An 18,009-nucleotide genomic window follows, 5' to 3' on the forward strand; every position below is an offset into this window, starting at 1 on the left:
ATATGGTCTTGTGCAGGTTACCCCAGTTTCCTGATCTGTGAAGTAGAGCAGTAACTGAGAATTGTTGTGATGATTAAATGAGATTTGTGTGAAGCACTAACAACACAGTGCCTGGATCATAGAAAGCTAGTTCATGATTCTTAAGTCTTCAAGGTTTTTTTCTTAATTTATTCATTTGACAGATAGAGATTACAAGTAGGCAGAGAGAGAGAGGAGGAAGCAGGTTCCCTGCTGAGCAGAGAGCCCAATGTGGGGCTCGATCCCAGGACCCTGGGAACATGACCTGAGCTGAAGGCAGAGACTTTAATCCGCTGAGCCACCCAGGCGCCCCCTTCCAGTTTTTTAATACAAATTTTTTTTTGCCTACAAAATGAGGCTCATACCATTTAAATAGTTTGGTAAACTCTTTTATACTTTTATATCATGATTGCTTACATATTTCTAAAAGTTCTTTGAAAACATAATTTTTAAGACATTTATTTATCCTTCATTGATTTGGAGTTTCTTTCCATATTTCCTTCAGAACATAACTCAAAGTACTTCCTTCTGGTGCATCTGGGGACAGGGCATGAAAGATTTTTACCTCCAAGGGGATATTTAGCAATATGTAGAAACAGTTTTGGTTGGCCAGATGAGAAGGGTACTGCTAGCATATAGTGGACAGGGGATAGGGATGCTGCTAGACCTCCTACAACACCCAGTACAGCAACAAAGAATGTGCAGTAAAGAATTATGCAGCCCAAATGCCAACAATGATGTGGTTGAGAAACCCTGCTCTCCTGGATGCTGAGTGGACAGTGGTCACTGGCTGGCTGGGCTCACTCTTTCAGCCATGCCTCCAGCCAACCCATATTCTCTCCTATCTCTTCCTAGTTAAGTAATTGGTCCGAAATAGACGTAGAAGCTTTTATAAACACAAAACAAGATCCCATCTATTGTTTCCCAAAGTTTGGAGCTCAAGTACAAAATTACATTAAGGTGAAATGTTTCAATTTGTACTTCCCTAACCTACATAGTATGTACAGATTTCGATGCTTAAAAAAAAAAAAGAAAGAAAGAAAGAAAAGAAAAGAAACAAAAACTCTAGTTTAAATCCCAGCTTTGCCACTTGTGAGACTTAGAGAAGTGAGAGCAGATGGAAAGAATGGGTTTGGGAGAGTTTCAAGGGTTGGACATATTAAATTTGGAACCCTGTTGGATAACTTTATGGAGATGTCAAGTAAGTAGGCATTGATGGTACTAATTGGGAGAGAGCTATGGACAGGAAGGAGAAATCCGAAGACTCAACTCTAGGAGGGATAGAGATTAGGGCCCAAGACTTAGCTTTGGAGACATTCCAGCTTTTAGAAGTTGATTACAAGCTAAGAAGATAAAAAGTTACCCAAGGAAGTCATCATTGAAGTAGAAAGGAAACATAACCAGGAGAGTGTAAAGGCCACGTAATGAGAATATTTTAAGAAAGAAGGAGTGGTCACTTCTACTCAGTGCTTTTGAAAGTTGGGTAAGATGAGGACAGAACAATGCATGTGGTCTTTACTGGAGCAGTTTTTCTGGAGTGGTGGGAATAGACGCTAGATCAGAGGGGTTGTGAGAGGGAATTGGAGGTAAAGAAGTGACAGCCATATCCTAGACAGCTTTCTTGTTTTTTCTTTCTTTAAAGAGAGATGGAAGTTTATCTATTAATTAATTAATTAATTAATTTAAAGATTTTATTTATTTATTTGACAGAGAGAAATCACAAGTATACTGAGAGGCAGGCAGAGTGAGAGAGAAGGAAGCAGACTCCCTGCTGAGCAGAGCACCCAATGCGGGACTCGATCCCAGGACCCTGAGATCATGACCTGAGCCGAAGGCAGCAGCTAACCCACTGAGCCACCCAGGCGCCCTATCTATTAATTTATTTAATACAAACTTTCCCCCCAGATGAGAGGAGGTATGATATAATCAGTAAAAAGGGTAAACTATAAAAGATACCTTCTCTTGGTCATCTATGTCTGCTATTTAACTTTCTTCCGCTCTCTTGTCCTCCTGTCTTTGAGTTGGCTTTAACCAATTGTTGGTGGGGGGCTCATTTCAGAAGATGGAGGAAGAATGGCATCTTTTTTTCTTTTCTTTTCTTTTTTTTTTTACAGAGATCACAAGTAGGCAGAGAGAGAGGAGGAAGCAGACTCCCTGCTAAGCAGAGAGCCTGATGCGGGGCTCGATCCCAGAACCCTGGGATCATGACGTGAGCCAAAAGGCAGAGGCTTTAACCCACTCAGCCACCCAGGCTCCCCGAATGATGTCTTCTTTATTCTCTCATTTCTTTCCTTCAAAGTCATTTTATTTTGTTTTTGTTTTCCACTTTATAGAGTTGTCTACACAACTCTTGAAAAAACTTTGTTTACAAAAGGAAGCAGAGAACTGGATGAGTGGCTGGGTCTATGGGATCAAGGTAGATTAATAAGAATGGAAGAAATACAAGCATGTGATTATGTTGATGGCAGGGGAAGGTTTGCTGATGTAGTAGGACAGAATAATTGAAGGAGCAAAGTGTTGGGGAAGGCTGGAGGCGATGGGATTCAAGAGTTCAAGCAGTTCAGGCCTTTGATAAAAGCCAAGACATTTTTATCATTGTTAAAGGGTCCAGTGGGTCTAGGATAGGAGAGAAGCATAGACTGGAATAAAAACTGAAGTGTCATCCATTGACAGAGAGAGAGTCTGTAGTAGCAGTTTTCAAAGTGTTGTCTGCAGACCCCTGGGAATTCCCATGACTTTTTCAAGGAAGTCTGTTGTCAAAACTACTTCCATAGTAGTATCAAGATGCTGTTTGCAAAACAAAAATTAATTCATTTAAAATTTGCAAAAAATGGGGCGCCAGAGTGGCTCTGACGGTAAGCATCTGCCTTTGGCTTAGGTCATATTTTCAGGGTCCTGGGATCAAAGCCCTGCCTTGGGCTCCCAGCTCATTGGGGAGTCTTCTTCTCTCTCTGCCCCTTCCCTGCTTCTGTTCTCTCTCTCTATCAAATAAGTAAATATGTTCTTAAAAAATAAATAAATAAAATTTGCAAAAAAAAAAAAAAGTGAGTAAAACTACTCTCACCTTAGCATGGATTAAGGCAAATAGCATCAATTGACTTACTAATGCCATGCATTTGCAGTAACCCAAAAAAGCAGGTTTTACTTAAAATGTGCTTGATGTGAAGCAACAGAAATTACTAGTTTTATTAAATCTCAACTGCTAAGTATCTCTTTAGTATCCTGTATTACGGGATGGGAAGTACGCGTGAAGTACTCCTGCAAACCCACTATGATGGTTGCCTGGAGGAAAAAGCACTTGTGCAGTTGTTCGAGTTGCAAGCCCCACTACTTTTCATGAAGCACTACCTGAAAACCAGACAAAAACTGTAGTTATTCAAATAAGAGTACTTAGCAGACATTTTCTTTAAAAAATGAATGAACTGAGCTGTCACTTCAAGAAAGACAACTGATACTATTTGTTGCCAAGAATAAAACTTGAACTTCTAAGCCAAGAAAAGAGAGAATATAGGAAAACTTTCATCTGTTGTGGTGAGCTTGATAACTTCTCAATACTTATAAAGCTTTTTTGACGAGGTCTGTGGTGATAAAACAGATGTCAACAGTGTTGTATAATGAATGTTAACATTGAAGATCTTTAAATTCAGTGAGTCAGTGTTTTCAAAATGACCAGTGTTTGATGTAACACTGTGTAAAACATACATGTGTAGGGCGCCTGGGTGGCTCAGTGGTTTAAAGCCTCTGCCTTCGGCTCGGGTCATGATCTCAGGGTCCTGGGATCGAGGCCCGCATCCGGCTTTCTGCTCAGTAGGGAGCCTGCTTCCCTCTCTCTCGATCTGCCTCTCTGCCTACTTGTGATTTCTGTCTGTCAAATAAATAAATAAAATCTTAAAAAAAAAAAACATACATGTGTAATACACTTATACGTAATACAAACGTGTAAAACACCTATATATAATACATGTGTAAAACACCTATGCATAATACAAACTATGCTCTTTAACAATAGGAGGGTACCAATAGTTCCTTTCTGTGGTTTCAGATTCTGGATCGTAACTTAAGAAACCATTACTTGTGGAGTTTTGGTGCAGTATTAAAGAAGGATATCTATAATTATAAGGCTGTTAAAATACTCCTCCCTATTGCAACTACTTGTCTTTGTGAGGCTGTATTTTCGTTATATACTTTAGCCAAAATAACATTGCAACAGACAATACAAGAATAGGTGTGAGACCAGTTACCTTCCATTAAGCTAGATATTATGCAAAGCTCTTTTTATTAAATTCTTTTATCTTAGAAAATATATTTACTACGGGCGCCTGGGTGACTCAGTAGGTTAAGTCTCTGCCTTCAGCTCAGGACATAGTCTCAGGGTCCTGGGATCGAGGCCCACATTGGGCTTTTTGCTCAGCAGGGAGCCTGCTTTCTCCCTTTCTCTGCCTACCTCTCTGCCTGCCTGTGATCTCTCTCTCTCTCTGTCAAATAAATAAATGAAATCTTAAAAAGAAAATATATTTACTTTTCATTTAAAATGTGTTAATTTGGGGCGCCTCGGTGGCTCAGTGGGTTAAGCTGCTGCCTTCGGCTCTGGTCATGATCTCAGGTTCCTGGGATCGAGTACCGCATTGGGCTCTCTACTAGGCAGGGAGTCTGCTTCCCTCTCTCTCTCTCTGCCTGCCTCTCCATCTACTTGTGATTTCTCTCTGCCAAATAAATAAATAAAATCTTTTAAAAAAAAGTGTTAATTTACCGTTTTTATTATTTTCAAATGAAAATAGTACAAAATATTTCCATTTTAATTTCTAATATGGTATAAATATCAGTAAATGTAACACCTATTAAAAAAGCTCTTTGGGATCCTCAGTAATTTTTGATAGTGTGGTCTTGAGACTAAGAGGTTTGAGAACCACTGCTCTATATAAGAGCCAGGAAACAGGATGACTGGGTAATGTCACTTGGGGACAAAGTAGAAAGTGAGAGAAGCAAGCTCAGGACCAGGAACCAAGGTGGTTGGAACATTTAGAGATTGCCTGTTACTGCTCTTCCTCTATCCACGGGAACCAGAAAGAATAGACATAGAGGTAGGAGCACATGGTTATAGGGGAAGCCAAGGAGGAGGTAAAGTTCAACAGTACTGAGTTTTAGACTCTTTACTCCCAAAAGGCCGTCTTATTTCCCTCTTTCCTAGTTTGAGGTTGGAGGGGATATCTTTTTGTGACTGTCCCACCTGACAAATAGTAATTAAGATACCATTATGAGTCATATGACCTTGGTTAGATAAGTCTAACTTCAGCACCCATTTCTTCATCAGTAAAATAATATCCATATCCGGTTTGTGAGGAGGGATAAACAAGTTAATTTGTGTAAAGTACTTAGCACGGTGCCTAGCATATCATAAAACTCATATTATATAGCACTCAAATATTAGCTGGTATTATTTTTTAAATACTTTACTGTCATTTCCTTTCCTTGTTCACAAAAAACCTGTTGGTTTGATTGGTGTTTGTTTTTTTTTAATTTTCTTATTAGAGTTCTCTTTTTCTTTTTCTTTTATTTTTTAAAAGATTTTATCTATTTATTTGACAGACAGAGATCACAAGTAGGCAGAGAGGCAGGCAGAGAGGAAGGGAAGCAGGTTCCCTGCTGAGCAGAGAGCTCGATGCTATGCAGGGCTTGAGATACCAGGATCCTGGGATCATGACCTGAGCTGAAGGCACCCCCGGCTTTAACCCACTGAGCCACCCAGGTGCCCCTAGAGTTTGCTTTTTTAATCTTATTCACATACCACTTCTCTACTTTCCAGGTTAATAATCCTTCCCTGTTTTTACTTTCTGACTTTCTAGTTTGCCTTTTGAGTTTAACCGGTCTGGTATTTTGTTACTTTTCCTGTATATGTAGAATTTATACCAGAAGAGATGCCTATTTAAAAAGCATCCAAGTTAACATTGATAACTTTATTTCTTGGATATTCTTTCTATTGCATTCATCCTACGGGTTCTGTAAGTTCTGAAAATACTTTGCAAAGCTGATTTTCTTTATTTTTCATACTTCTTTCCTGAATGTTGTTTTCTGAGACTGGTTTCCATCCACTTTACCGGAATTAATTTTGTTCCTAGTTGTTTCTTCCTAAGGAAGATCTGAATTAAGAAGTACATCAATCTGTTGTATTCACTCTCTTTTATATTAGGAAATTGTCCTTAATACTCTCAGATCTTGGGGCGCCTGGGTGGCTCAGTGGGTTAAGCCGCTGCCTTCAGCTCAGGTCATGATCTCAGGGTCCTGGGATCGAGCCCCGCATCGGGCTCTCTGCTCAGCGGGGAGCCTGCTTCCCCTCTCTCTCTGCCTGCCTGTCTGCCTACTGTGATCTCTGTCTGCCAAATAAATAAATAAAATCTTTAAAAAAAAAATACTCTCAGATCTTGGCACTTAAAAATGTTTAAACTAAATCATGATCAAAACTGCTCATTGTACTGTAATAAAAAATCAGAGTACTTAACACAGTACTTAGCATTAGCATCTCTTCTTTGACCTGGAGGTTTGGGTGGATGACATGAATGATGCTTTTTTCCTTCAACCTAGCATCTGACTATTAGGTCCTTTCCTTTTTTATTTACTTATTTTTGATTAGGTAAACATTAATATAGTTGTAATCTTAAAAGTTTAAAAGATCATCTCCTTCCCATTCTTTCCCAGCCACCTAATTTACTTCCCTGGAATCAACTAGTCAGTTTTAGTATCATTCCAGAGGAATTTTATGCGTTCTCACCCTTTCTCACAAATGTTAGCATAACATATTTACTGCTTTGTACCTTAAGATTTTTATTTTAAAAATGTTTTATGATTTTAGTATATCAATACATAAAGATATTTCTAATTTCTAATTCTTTCATGGCTTCAGAGTAATTCATTTAAACTGTTCCTGTGGGCAGACATGTAGATTACCTACAGTCTTTTGTACCTACATTATTGCTTGCAGTATCACTGGCACATATTGGTGTCTATAGGATAAAAACCTATGAGTGGAATTAGTAGGTCAGAGGGTACACATATCTGTGATTTTTGGATAATTATTATCAAAATTACCTTTCATGGGCACCTGGGTGGTTCACGTAGTTAAGCATCTGCCTTGGGCTTAGGTCATGATCCCAGCGTCCTGGGATTGAGTCCCTCAGCGAGCCTGCTTCTCCTTCTCCCTGTGCCCTCCCCCTGCTTGTGTTCCCTCTCTTTGTTAAATAAAATCTTAAAAAACAAAATTATCTTTCATGGAGTTTGTACTAAATTGTACATCTTTTACATTCCTTCATTCTTAGAGCACTGCTCAACAAATGTTCTCTCCCCAACCCCAGTCTCTATTCCTCTATGTGTCCCCCATTATTCTGAGAAATTTCACAAATGGGTGAAACTTGATGGGCTGGAGAAATCACAGCTTAGTTTCCTAAAAGAAATGTAGTCCACATTGATGCCAGAGAGCTGGATGGGAGGAGCTAGATTTGGGGATTGGTAGGGAGAGAAAAAGTGCTAGGTTGGGGTTATGAGTGATGCGAGAGAGAGTAGAGGGTACTCAGTTCAGGAGAACAGGCAGTCACAAAATACAAGTGGGAGAAGGATGACAGATGAGGTTGGTGAGATGAGTGTGGGCAAAATGCTCCTAATAAGACATTGTAAACTATGTTGAAGACCATGGACTTTATCCTAAGGTCAGTGGAGAACCATTGAATGGTTTTTACAGTAGGAGCAAATGATCAGAATTAAGCTTTAAAATTATCTTGGCAAAAAAAAAAAAAATTATCTTGGCTTCAAAATGAAGATTGCACAGGTTTAAATATAGCCAGACTAGGGGCACCTGGGTGGCTCAGTTGGCTAAGCGTCTTACTCTTGTTTTCTGCTCAGGTCTTGTTCTCATGGGCTGTGGGATTGATCTCATGGGGTCCATCCCAGTGCTTTCTCCTCTCCCTCTATCCTTCCCTCTGCTCATGCACTCTCTCTCTCTCAAATAAATAAATCAACCTTTAAAATTAATAACAATTAATAAGTAAATATAGCCAGACCAGTTTAAGGGACTGTGGCTGTGATTCAGGAAGAGGTGTTAGATAACCTGACCCTAGATAATGGTAATTTGGATAGAAAGAAGTCAGTGAATTTGGGGCGCCTGGGTGGCTCAGTGGGTTAAGCCGCTGCCTTCGGCTCAGGTCATGATCTCAGGGTCCTGGGATCAAGTCCCACATCGGGCTCTCTGCTCAGCGGGGAGCCTGCTTCCTCCTCTCTCTCTGCCTTCCTCTCTGCCTACTTGTGATCTCTCTCTGTCGAATAAATAAATAAAATCTTTAAAAAAAAAAAAAGAAGTCCGTGAATTTGCAAAACATTTAAGAGATAGAATAAACAGAATTCTTGATGACTTGATGTGAAAAGTTAGGAAAGAGGAGTCCAGGGTGAAGGTCAAGTTTCTGACTTGACTGGCAGAGTAAATGATAGTATCATTCACTAGGCTAAGGAAGCACTGGAAAAAGAATAGGTTTGGGGGGAAGATAGCAAGCTCAGTATGGATGTTCTGGAGCTGTATGTTGTACATTATCTAGTGCTTTCTGGATAGGTAGTTGGAATACTTGACTCTGAGCCTAAGATATAGGTACACTTCGGAGATGTTGATGTGAGAGCAGGGAACATCATAGAGATTGGAACAATGGAAAAGTTGTAATCACCTCTGGGGAATATGCAGAGTGGAGGGAAAGCCTTGGATAGAGACATAAAGAAGACCAACATAAGGGCCATGTGAACAAAGAATATGCAAAGGGTACCAAGAAAGAGTAACTAGAGGAGTAGGAAGGAAAACAGAGAGAGATGGTGATGTCACAGAACCCAGCAGAAAGTTATATTGAGGTGGAAGTATCAAATACTGCCAGGGTCCAAGTAAGATAAGGATTAAGAAATGTCCATTGATTTAGGGCAAGGAAGCTACAATAGTAACCTTGGCAAGAGCCATTTTTGTGGTGTGTGGTATAGATGACAGAAGTGGATTGAGGAATTACTGGGAAGTAAGGAAGTGAAAATACTGAGTATAGGCTACTCTTTTGGTCTGGCTACAAAGGGGAATAGAAATGGAAGGCCATAGCTAGATGCAGATTTGGCATCAAAGAAGTACTTTTCTAGATTAGAGGAACTTGTGCTTGTTTAATTCCAAGGGGAAGGAATTAGTGGAGAAAGGGAAAGTTAAAGATGCAGGAGAACTAGAGTATCATTTAGGGTTGAGGGTTTGTCAAATGAATGTTGCAAGAGAATGATTTTAGTAATGAATCATGGATTCTTAGGGGAATAGGAAGGGAAATAAAGACATGATGCAGCATGTAAAGAGAATAAAGGGGTTGGCTGGACTTGGAGGTTTGTTTTTTTTTTTTTTTTTCAGCGTCATGATCAGACTATTACATTTAGCAATCAACAGCATGGGTGCAAAAAAAAAAAAAATCTACATTAAAACCCTTTGTTGGAATGCTTTACACTTTCCACAGAACAGAAACTAAAATAACCTGTTATACAATTAGTCACAAATGCAGTCCTCGAGTTTTTTGCCCATACACATGAGTATTGTCTAAAACATGTCTTCTTTGTAGCAGCTAGGCCCTTTCACCACTGTGCTTGGCTGAGTTCACAAATCTGTTGTAACCTGTAGCTTCCCTGTCACTTCTCTGGCTCTCCTGCTAAGCTTTGTTTCCTGGCAGTAATTAAAACCTTCTGCCACTGCCATAGCTGCTGCTGCTGCTGGAACCACCATAGCCACCTTGGTTTCGTGGTTTGGCGAAGTATTGGCCTCCACTACCATAAGGGCCAGAGTTTCTGCCTCCAAAATTGCCTCCTTTCATGGGTCCAAAATTTGAGGATTGATTGTTGTAATTGCCAAAATCATTATAGCTTCTGCCACTTCCAAAGTTGCTTCCATCATTACCAAATCCGTTATAGCCATCCCCACTGCCACCATATCCACCACCACCTCGACTGCCACCAAAGCCACCTCGACCACTAAAGGTTCCTCCACGACCAAAGTTGTCATTCCCACCAAAACCACCTCCACTACCACCACCAAAGTTTCCAGAACCACTTCGACCTCTTTGGCTGGATGAAGCACTAGCCATCTCTTGCTTAGAGAGTGCTTTCCTTACTTCACAGTTGTGGCCATTCACAGTATGGTATTTTTGAATGACAATCTTGTCTACAGAATCATGGTCATCAAATGTTACAAAAGCAAAACCCCTCTTTTTGCCACTGCCTCGGTCAGTCGTGATCTCAATCACTTCAATTTTCCCATACTGTTCGAAATAATCTCTTAGATGATGTTCTTCAGTGTCTTCTTTAATGCCACCAACAAAAATCTTTTTCACAGTTAAGTGGGCACCAGGTCTTTGAGAATCTTCTCTTGAGACAGCCCTCTTTGGTTCCACAACTCTTCCATCCACCTTGTGTGGCCTTGCATTCATGGCTGCATCCACCTCCTCCACAGTGGCATATGTGACAAACCCAAAGCCTCTGGAGCGCTTGGTGTTCGGATCTCTCATTACCACACAGTCCATAAGTGTTCCCCATTGCTCAAAATGGCTCCTCAGACTCTCATCGGTTGTTTCAAAGCTCAGACCTCCGATGAAGAGCTTCCGCAGCTGTTCAGGCTCTTTGGGAGACTCTGACTTAGACATGATGGCGGTGGGAGGGGAGACTTTAACAATGCTTACTCGGCGGCATCCACGGGCAGAAAGCGGAGGATTTTTTTTTTAAAGATTTTATTTATTTATTTGACAGAGAGGGATCACAGTAGACCGAGAAGCAGGCAGAGAGGAAGAGGGAAGCAGGCTCCCCGCCAAGCAGAGAGCCTGATGCGGGACTTAATCCCAGGACCCTGAGATCATGAACTGAGCCGAAGGCAACAGCTTAACCCACTGAGCCACCTAGGTGCCCCTGGACTTGGAAGATATTTTTTGAGGATGAAAAATCAGTGAGGCATGACTTAAGATTGTATATATGTATATATATATACACTCTTTTCACTTTCCAAGGTATCTTGGAAATCACCTGTATCAGTGCATAGAGTTCTTCATAACTGCATAATACTGTATTATGTAGATGAGCCCAGATTTATTCAGTGAATATCCCCTGTATGGACTCTTAGGGCTGTTTCTAATAGTTACAACTACAACAATACCATGATGACTAACCTTACGTGTAAGTATTTTAGTATTGCTAGAGGTGTATCTTTAGGGTAAAAACCTGAAAGTAGAAGTGCTGACCAAAGGGTAAATGCATATATGATTTTGTTAGACATTGCCAAATTTTCCTCCATGGGAGTTGTACCATTTTGTTTTCCCAGTTGTAATGCAGGAGAGTGCCTGCTTCTCCACAATTCAATAACAGACTGTGTGGTTAAGCTTTAGAAATTTTTTTACCATTCTAACAGGTGAAAAATAGTATCTCAATGTAGTTTTAAGTTATATTTCTCTTATGAGTGAAATTGAATATCTATTCCATATGTTTAAAGGCTATTTTAATATAATTTTTGCTGATTTTGGTCTAAGAATTTATAGGTACCTGCATATTTTTGCAAACACAAGCACAGAATGGTTAAGCAGAAACTAATGAAATGGGTTACCCTTTAGTGGATGGAAGATATAGGGGTGGAGAGGTAGAAAAAAGGGAGTAACCTTTTTCTGGACCCTTCTGTAGAGTTTTTACTTTTAGAGCCACGTTGAGGTTCGCACATTCAAAAAGTAAATAAAAACAACGATGGGGAGAGCGATGCCAACTAACCCAAGTAATTTTTTAACACAGTACTTTGACTATATATATTCTTCGAGTATATGTATTCTAAATATATATATATGAAATATAAATATATATATATATATATTTGAATATATATATATATTCTTCGAGTATATGTATTCTAAAGATAAACTTTAGGGGTGCCCTCGGGGGCTCAGTCAGTCTGCCTGTGGTTCAGGTGATGATCTTAGGGTCCTGGGATCAAGTCTGGCTCCCTGCTTAGTGGGGGGGCCTTCTTCTCCCTCTCCCTCTGCTGTTCCCCTCTTCTTGTGCTTTCTCTCTCTCTCTCTCTTTCAAATAAATAGATAAAATCTTATATGTGTATATAAAGAACTGGTATATTGGCAGCAACTGAGTAAGAGAGGCAGAAAGGAAGTTGATATTACAGGATTTAAATTTAATACTAATTAGGATTAAATCTATGATGTTTTGGTATATATTTTCCATGGACATCTTTGCTCAGCATTTCACATCCCGCTTTAGTTACATGTGCTAGCTCATCTTGTCTTAGTGAGTTTTAATGTCAGAACCAGACAGGAGCCAAATATCCTTGGATTCTAGTTTGTAGCCTGCAGTCCTCACTTTTGGGGGAGGCATTTTCATTTTTGGTTGCATCACCAGGATCTTCCAAGAACACTTTTTTTTTTTTTTAAGATTTTATTTGTTTATTTGACAGAGAAAGAACAATCACAAGTAGGCAGAGAGTCAGGCAGAGAGAGAGAGAGGAAGAAGGCTCCCTGCTGAGCAGAGAGCCTGAGAGCCCGATGCGGGACTCGATCTTAGGACCCTGAGATCATGACCTGAAGCTGAAGGCAGCAGCTTAATTCACTGAGCCACCCAGGCGCCCCTTCCAAGGACACTTTAAAGTTTTGTCCACATTTTGATCCATTCTATTTCTTTCACTTGTGGGATTTCTTAGCACAATGTTCCACACATGGTAGAGAGAGGGAGAGGAAAGGAATCTTACTTCACAAATAAGGAGAATAAAATTGAGCATTTCCAAGGTCACATAAGTGACAAAAATAAGATTAATAAGGGACGCCTGGGTGGCTCAGTTGGTTAAGCAGCTGCCTTCGGCTCGGGTCATCATCCCGGCGTCCTGGGATTGAGTCCCACATCGGGCTCCTTGCTCAGCAGAGAGCCTGCTTCTCCCTCTGCCTCTGCCTGCCATTCTGTCTGCCTATGCTCGCTCTCTTCCTCTCTCTCTCTGATAAATAAATAAAATCTTTTTTAAAAATAAGATTAATAATATATATATAATTAATAAATTAATAATAAGATTAATAAGATTCTGTCAGGCCTGTCTGGCCCCATAGTTTATAATTCTTTCTACCTCAACCATGTGTCTTCTTTTTAGAAAGGGTTTACCAGCACCTGGCTGGTTCAGCATGCAGTTCTCGATCTCTGCATTGTGAGGTCAAGCCCCTCCTGTTTTGTTCTACACTGGGTGTAGAGCTTACTTTAATCAATGAATTGTTAGTTAGTTCATTGATTAACAAATAGTTCTTGGCTTGGTGGATTCATTCTCTTGCCATACTAGTTTTCTTAATATTTTCCGTATAAGTTGCAAAATTACGTATCTCACCTTCACAATCTGGCTTGATTGCTTTTTTGTTTGTGTTTTGTTTCATACATAATTTGAGCATAAATTCACTAGAAACAAGTAATATCAAACTAGATTGGTTTTCTTTTGGAATACAGTTAGTAGACCATGGAAGTTTTATCAGAGTGTAACCTTACACTAATAAAGACTTGTCAGAGTGGTTTTTTTAATAATACCTTATAGAGAAGTAAATTATATACAAAGTTTATTAAATAGTCACCCACAAAGAAAAAGATGGACCTGACTCTTTTTTTTTTTAAAGATTTTATTTATTTATTTGACAGAGATCACAAGTAGGCAGAGAGGCAGGCAGAGAGAGAGGAAGGGAAGCTGACTCCCTGCTGAGCAGAGAGCCCGATGCCGGGCTCGATCCCAGAGTTCTGGGATCATGACCCGAGCTGAAGGCAGAGGCTTTAACCCATTGAGCCAGCCAGGTGCCCCGAGACCTTTGGAAGAGATTTCAAGGAATATCCTTTACATCAGGGTTCAGTAAAGTATGGTCTGTGGGCCAAATCCCGCCTGCCACCAGTTTGTTAGCTTGTTTTTAGTTTATTTTTTATTTTATTCAAGTGTACAATTCAGTGTCATTTTTAGTATAGTCACAAAATTGTGTAGCTCTCACCAATATCTAATTCTAGACATTTTTGTTGTCCCCAAAGGAAACCCTTTATCCATATTAGTAGTTACTACCTATCTCTGGCAGCCACTAGTCTACTTTTTGTCTCTGTGGATTTTCCTATTCTAGATATCTCATAAAAATGGAATTATACAATACCTGGCTTTTTTGTATCTGGCTTCTTTTACTTAGCATGATGTCTTCAGGATTCATCCATGTTATAGCATGAATCAGTCCTTCATTCCTTTTTATAGCCAATAGCATTCTGTTATATGGATATACCACATTTTGTTTATCCATTCATTGTTGGTGGACATTTGGTTATTTCCATCTTTTAGCTATGAATAATGCTGCTGTGAATATTGTGTACAAGCTTTTGTGTGGTCATACATGTTCAGTTCCCTTAGGTATATACCTAAGGGTGGAATTGCTGGATCATATGTTTTTTGTTTGTTTTTATGTTCAATTTTTTGAGGAACTGCCAAACTATTTTTCAAAGTGGCAGCACCATTTTACTTTCCCAGGAAAAATGTATGACAGTTTTAGTTTCTCCATATCCTCACATGCATGATTTTAAATGGTTTTCTCCCATTTTGTGGATTGTCTTTTCACTTACTTGATAGCACCTTTGACACAAAGTTTTTATTTTTAATGAAGCCCAAGTTATTTGTTTCCATTTATCACTTGTACTTTTGGTGTCATGTTTAAGAAACCATTAATCACCTACCACCTTATACCAGTCAGAATAGCTAAAATTAACAAGTCAGGAAATGACAGATGCTGGTGAGGATGCGGAGAAAGGGGAACCCTCCTACACTGTTGGTGGGAATGCAAGCTGGTGCAGCCACTCCGGAAAACAGTATAGAGGATCCTCAAAAAGTTTAAAGTAGAGCTACCCTTCAACCCAGCAATCACACTACTGGGTATTTACCCTAAAGATACAAATATAGTGATCCGAAGGGACAAGTACACCCAAATATTTATAGCAGCAATGTCCACAGTAGCCAAACTATGGAAAGAACCTAAATGTCCATCAACAGATGAATGGATAAAGAAAATGTGGAGATACATACATATATATATACATACATACATACAGTGGAATACCATGCAGCCATCAAAAGAAATTATATCTGGGGCGCCTGGGTGGCTCAGTGGGTTAAGCCGCTGCCTTCAGCTCGGGTCATGATCTCGGGGTCCTGGGATTGAGCCCCGCATTGGGCTCTCTGCTCAGGAGGGAGCCTGCTTCCTCCTCTCTCTCTGCCTGCCTCTCTGCCTACTTGTGATCTCTCTCTGTCAAATAAATAAATAAAATCTTTAAAAAAAAAAGAAAAAGAAATTATATCTTGCCATTTACAACTATGTGGATGAAACTAGAGGGTATTATGCTGAGCAAAATAAGTCAATCAGAGAAAGACAATTATCCTATGATCTCCCTGATATGAGGAATTTGAGAGGCAGGGCAGGGGCTTGGGAGGTAGGGAATGAAAAAATGGAACAAGATGGGATCAGGAGGGAGACAAACCATAAGAGACTCTTAATCTCAGGAAATAAACTGAGGGTCACTGGGGGGAGAGGGAGGGAGAGGGTGATTGGTTGTGGACATTGGAGAGGGTATGTGCTATGGTGAGTGCTGTGAAATGTGTAAGCCTGATGATTCACAGACCTGTACCCCTGGGGCAAATAATACATTATATGTTAATAAAAATAATTAAAAAAAGAAACCATTAACCATCAATTGTAGCCGCACTATCAAAAAAAGGGCGGGTGACAAAAAAACTTTTGCCTAATCCAAGGTCACAAAGATTTATACCCATGTTTCCTTCTAAGAGTTTTATACTTTTTAGATCTTATATGTAGGTCCTTGATGCACTGTGGGGCTCAGTCCCAGGACCCTGGGATCATGACCTGAGCCAAAGGCAGATGCTTAACCTGCTGAACCACCAGGTGCCCCTTGAGCATCTTTTCATGTTCTTATTGGCCATTGTATATTTCATGTGGAGAAATATCTATTTAGATCCTTTATCCTTTCTTTCTTTCTTTTTTTTTTTTTTTTTAAAGTAGGCTCCATGTGGGGCGCCTGGGTGGCTCAGTGGGTTAAGCCACTGCCTTCGGCTCAGGTTATGATCCCAGGGTCCTGGGATCGAGCCCCACATCGGACTCTCTGCTCAGCAGGGAGCCTGCTTCCTCATCTCTCTCTCTTCCGGCCTGTCTCTCTCTCTGCCTGCCTCTCTGCCTACTTGTGATCTCTGTCAAGTAAATAAATAAAATATTAAAAAAAAAAAAGTAGGCTCCATGTGCATTGTGGAGCCCAATGCAGAGCCTGAACTCCACCCTGACATCGAGACCTGAGCTGTGACCAAGAATCAGATGCTTAACCAACTGCGCCACTCCGGCACCCCTTCTTTAACCATTTTTTTTTTAAAGATTTTATTTATTTATTTGACAGAGACACTGTGAGAGAGGGAACAGAAGCAGGGGGAGTGGGAGAGAGAGAAGCAGGCTTCCCGCTGAGCAGAGAGCCTGATGTAGGGCTCGATCCCAGGACCCTGAGATCATGACCTGAGCTGAAGGCAGAGGCTTAACCCACCGAGCCACCCATGTGCTCCTCTTTTTAACCATTTTTTAATTGAGTTTTTTGTCTTTTTATTGTTGAGCTGTAAAAATTCTTTATACGTCCTGGATACTAGACCCTTATCATATATATGATTTATATGTTTAAGAAGCCATTAATCATCAGTTATAGCCCCAATCTCCCTGCTTCCCAGGACTCTGGGATCATGGCCTGAGTGAAAGGCAGATGCTTAACCCAGTGAGCCACCCAGGCATCCCGGTTTGGGGACTCTTACATGACTACTCATAGACCTTGGAAGAGGCCAAGCCAGAGTTGAACCCTGACATCTCTTTTTACTGTACAATTCTGATTGTCACTAATCAGCCTAGGCTTGCTGCTTGTAAAAAATAAATTAAGACAAAAGGCTTTCTAGACCCTTTTGTTATACCAGGATACACACTGATTTGTAGACTTCCTAGCTCTTTGCTTCTCTTCTTTTTTTCTTATTCCCTTATAAAATGGTTCCTATTTTTTTTTCCTCTAGAAATGAATGACTTTTATTATTTTTCCCCTGTGGATCCCATATTTTAATAGATTGCTGTCTACTAACTTGTACTTATTTATTTTCAAAGATTATTTATTTTTAAAATTTATTTTTTTATTTTTTTATTTGATAGAGATCACTAGTAGGCAGAGAGGCAGGCAGAAAGAGAGGAGGAAGCAGGCTCTTCGTGGAGCAGAGAGCCCGATTCGGGGCTCAATCCCAGGACTTTATGCTTTTTAGATCTTGTATGTAGGTTCTTGATCCACTGTGGGGCTCAGTCCCAGGACCCTGGGATCATGACCTGAGCTGAAGGCAGAGGCTTTAACCCACTGAGCCACCCAGGCGCCCCAAAGATTTTATTTATTGATTGATTTGAGAGAGAGGAGAGAGAATGCACACACAAATGGGGGAAGAGGGAGAGGGACAAGCAGACTCCATGCTGAGTGTAGAGCTTGACATGGGACTCAGTATCATGACCCTGAAATCATGACCTGGGTCAAAATGAAGAGTCAGATGCTTAACTGACTGAGCCACCCAGGTGCCCTTACTAACTTGCATTTGTTAATAATGTTTCCCATTCTAATAGTTTTCCACACCATTACTGCTTATCAGGCTCTTGAGTAGCACAGGTGATACTTCGCATTACAACACAGATTTTATAGGGGTCCCTGGGGGCTCAGTCAGTTGAGTGTCTGACTCTTGATTTCAGCTCAGGTCATGATCTTACAGGCATGACATTGAGCCCCACATCCCACTGCATTGCTCAGCAGGGAGTCCACTGGGACTTTCTCCCAAGAGATTCTCTCTCTCTCTATACACCCCTCCTCCCTCTCTCTGTCTCTCTGTCTCTTTCAGTTAATAAATAAATCTTTAAA

General features: G+C 40.3%; 1 protein-coding gene, 1 long non-coding RNA gene and 1 pseudogene across 6 annotated transcripts in view; 2 read left to right on the plus strand and 1 right to left on the minus strand.

Annotated features, from left to right (window-relative positions):
- Positions 1-18,009, plus strand: part of LOC309841656 — a 963,915-nt gene that overhangs the window by 570,559 nt on the left and 375,347 nt on the right. The window lies entirely within an intron of this gene.
- The window catches only part of WDTC1 (WD and tetratricopeptide repeats 1), a 69,453-nt gene that overhangs the window by 22,629 nt on the left and 28,815 nt on the right, over positions 1-18,009 (plus strand). The window lies entirely within an intron of this gene.
- On the minus strand, positions 9,650-10,727 carry LOC309841633 (heterogeneous nuclear ribonucleoprotein A1 pseudogene; annotated as a pseudogene). The gene has a single exon. The product of its transcript is annotated as a heterogeneous nuclear ribonucleoprotein A1 pseudogene (transcript).

This window comes from Mustela nivalis, assembly GCF_964662115.1.
Source record: "Mustela nivalis genome assembly, chromosome: 10".
In the NCBI taxonomy this organism is placed as follows: domain Eukaryota; kingdom Metazoa; phylum Chordata; class Mammalia; order Carnivora; family Mustelidae; genus Mustela; species Mustela nivalis.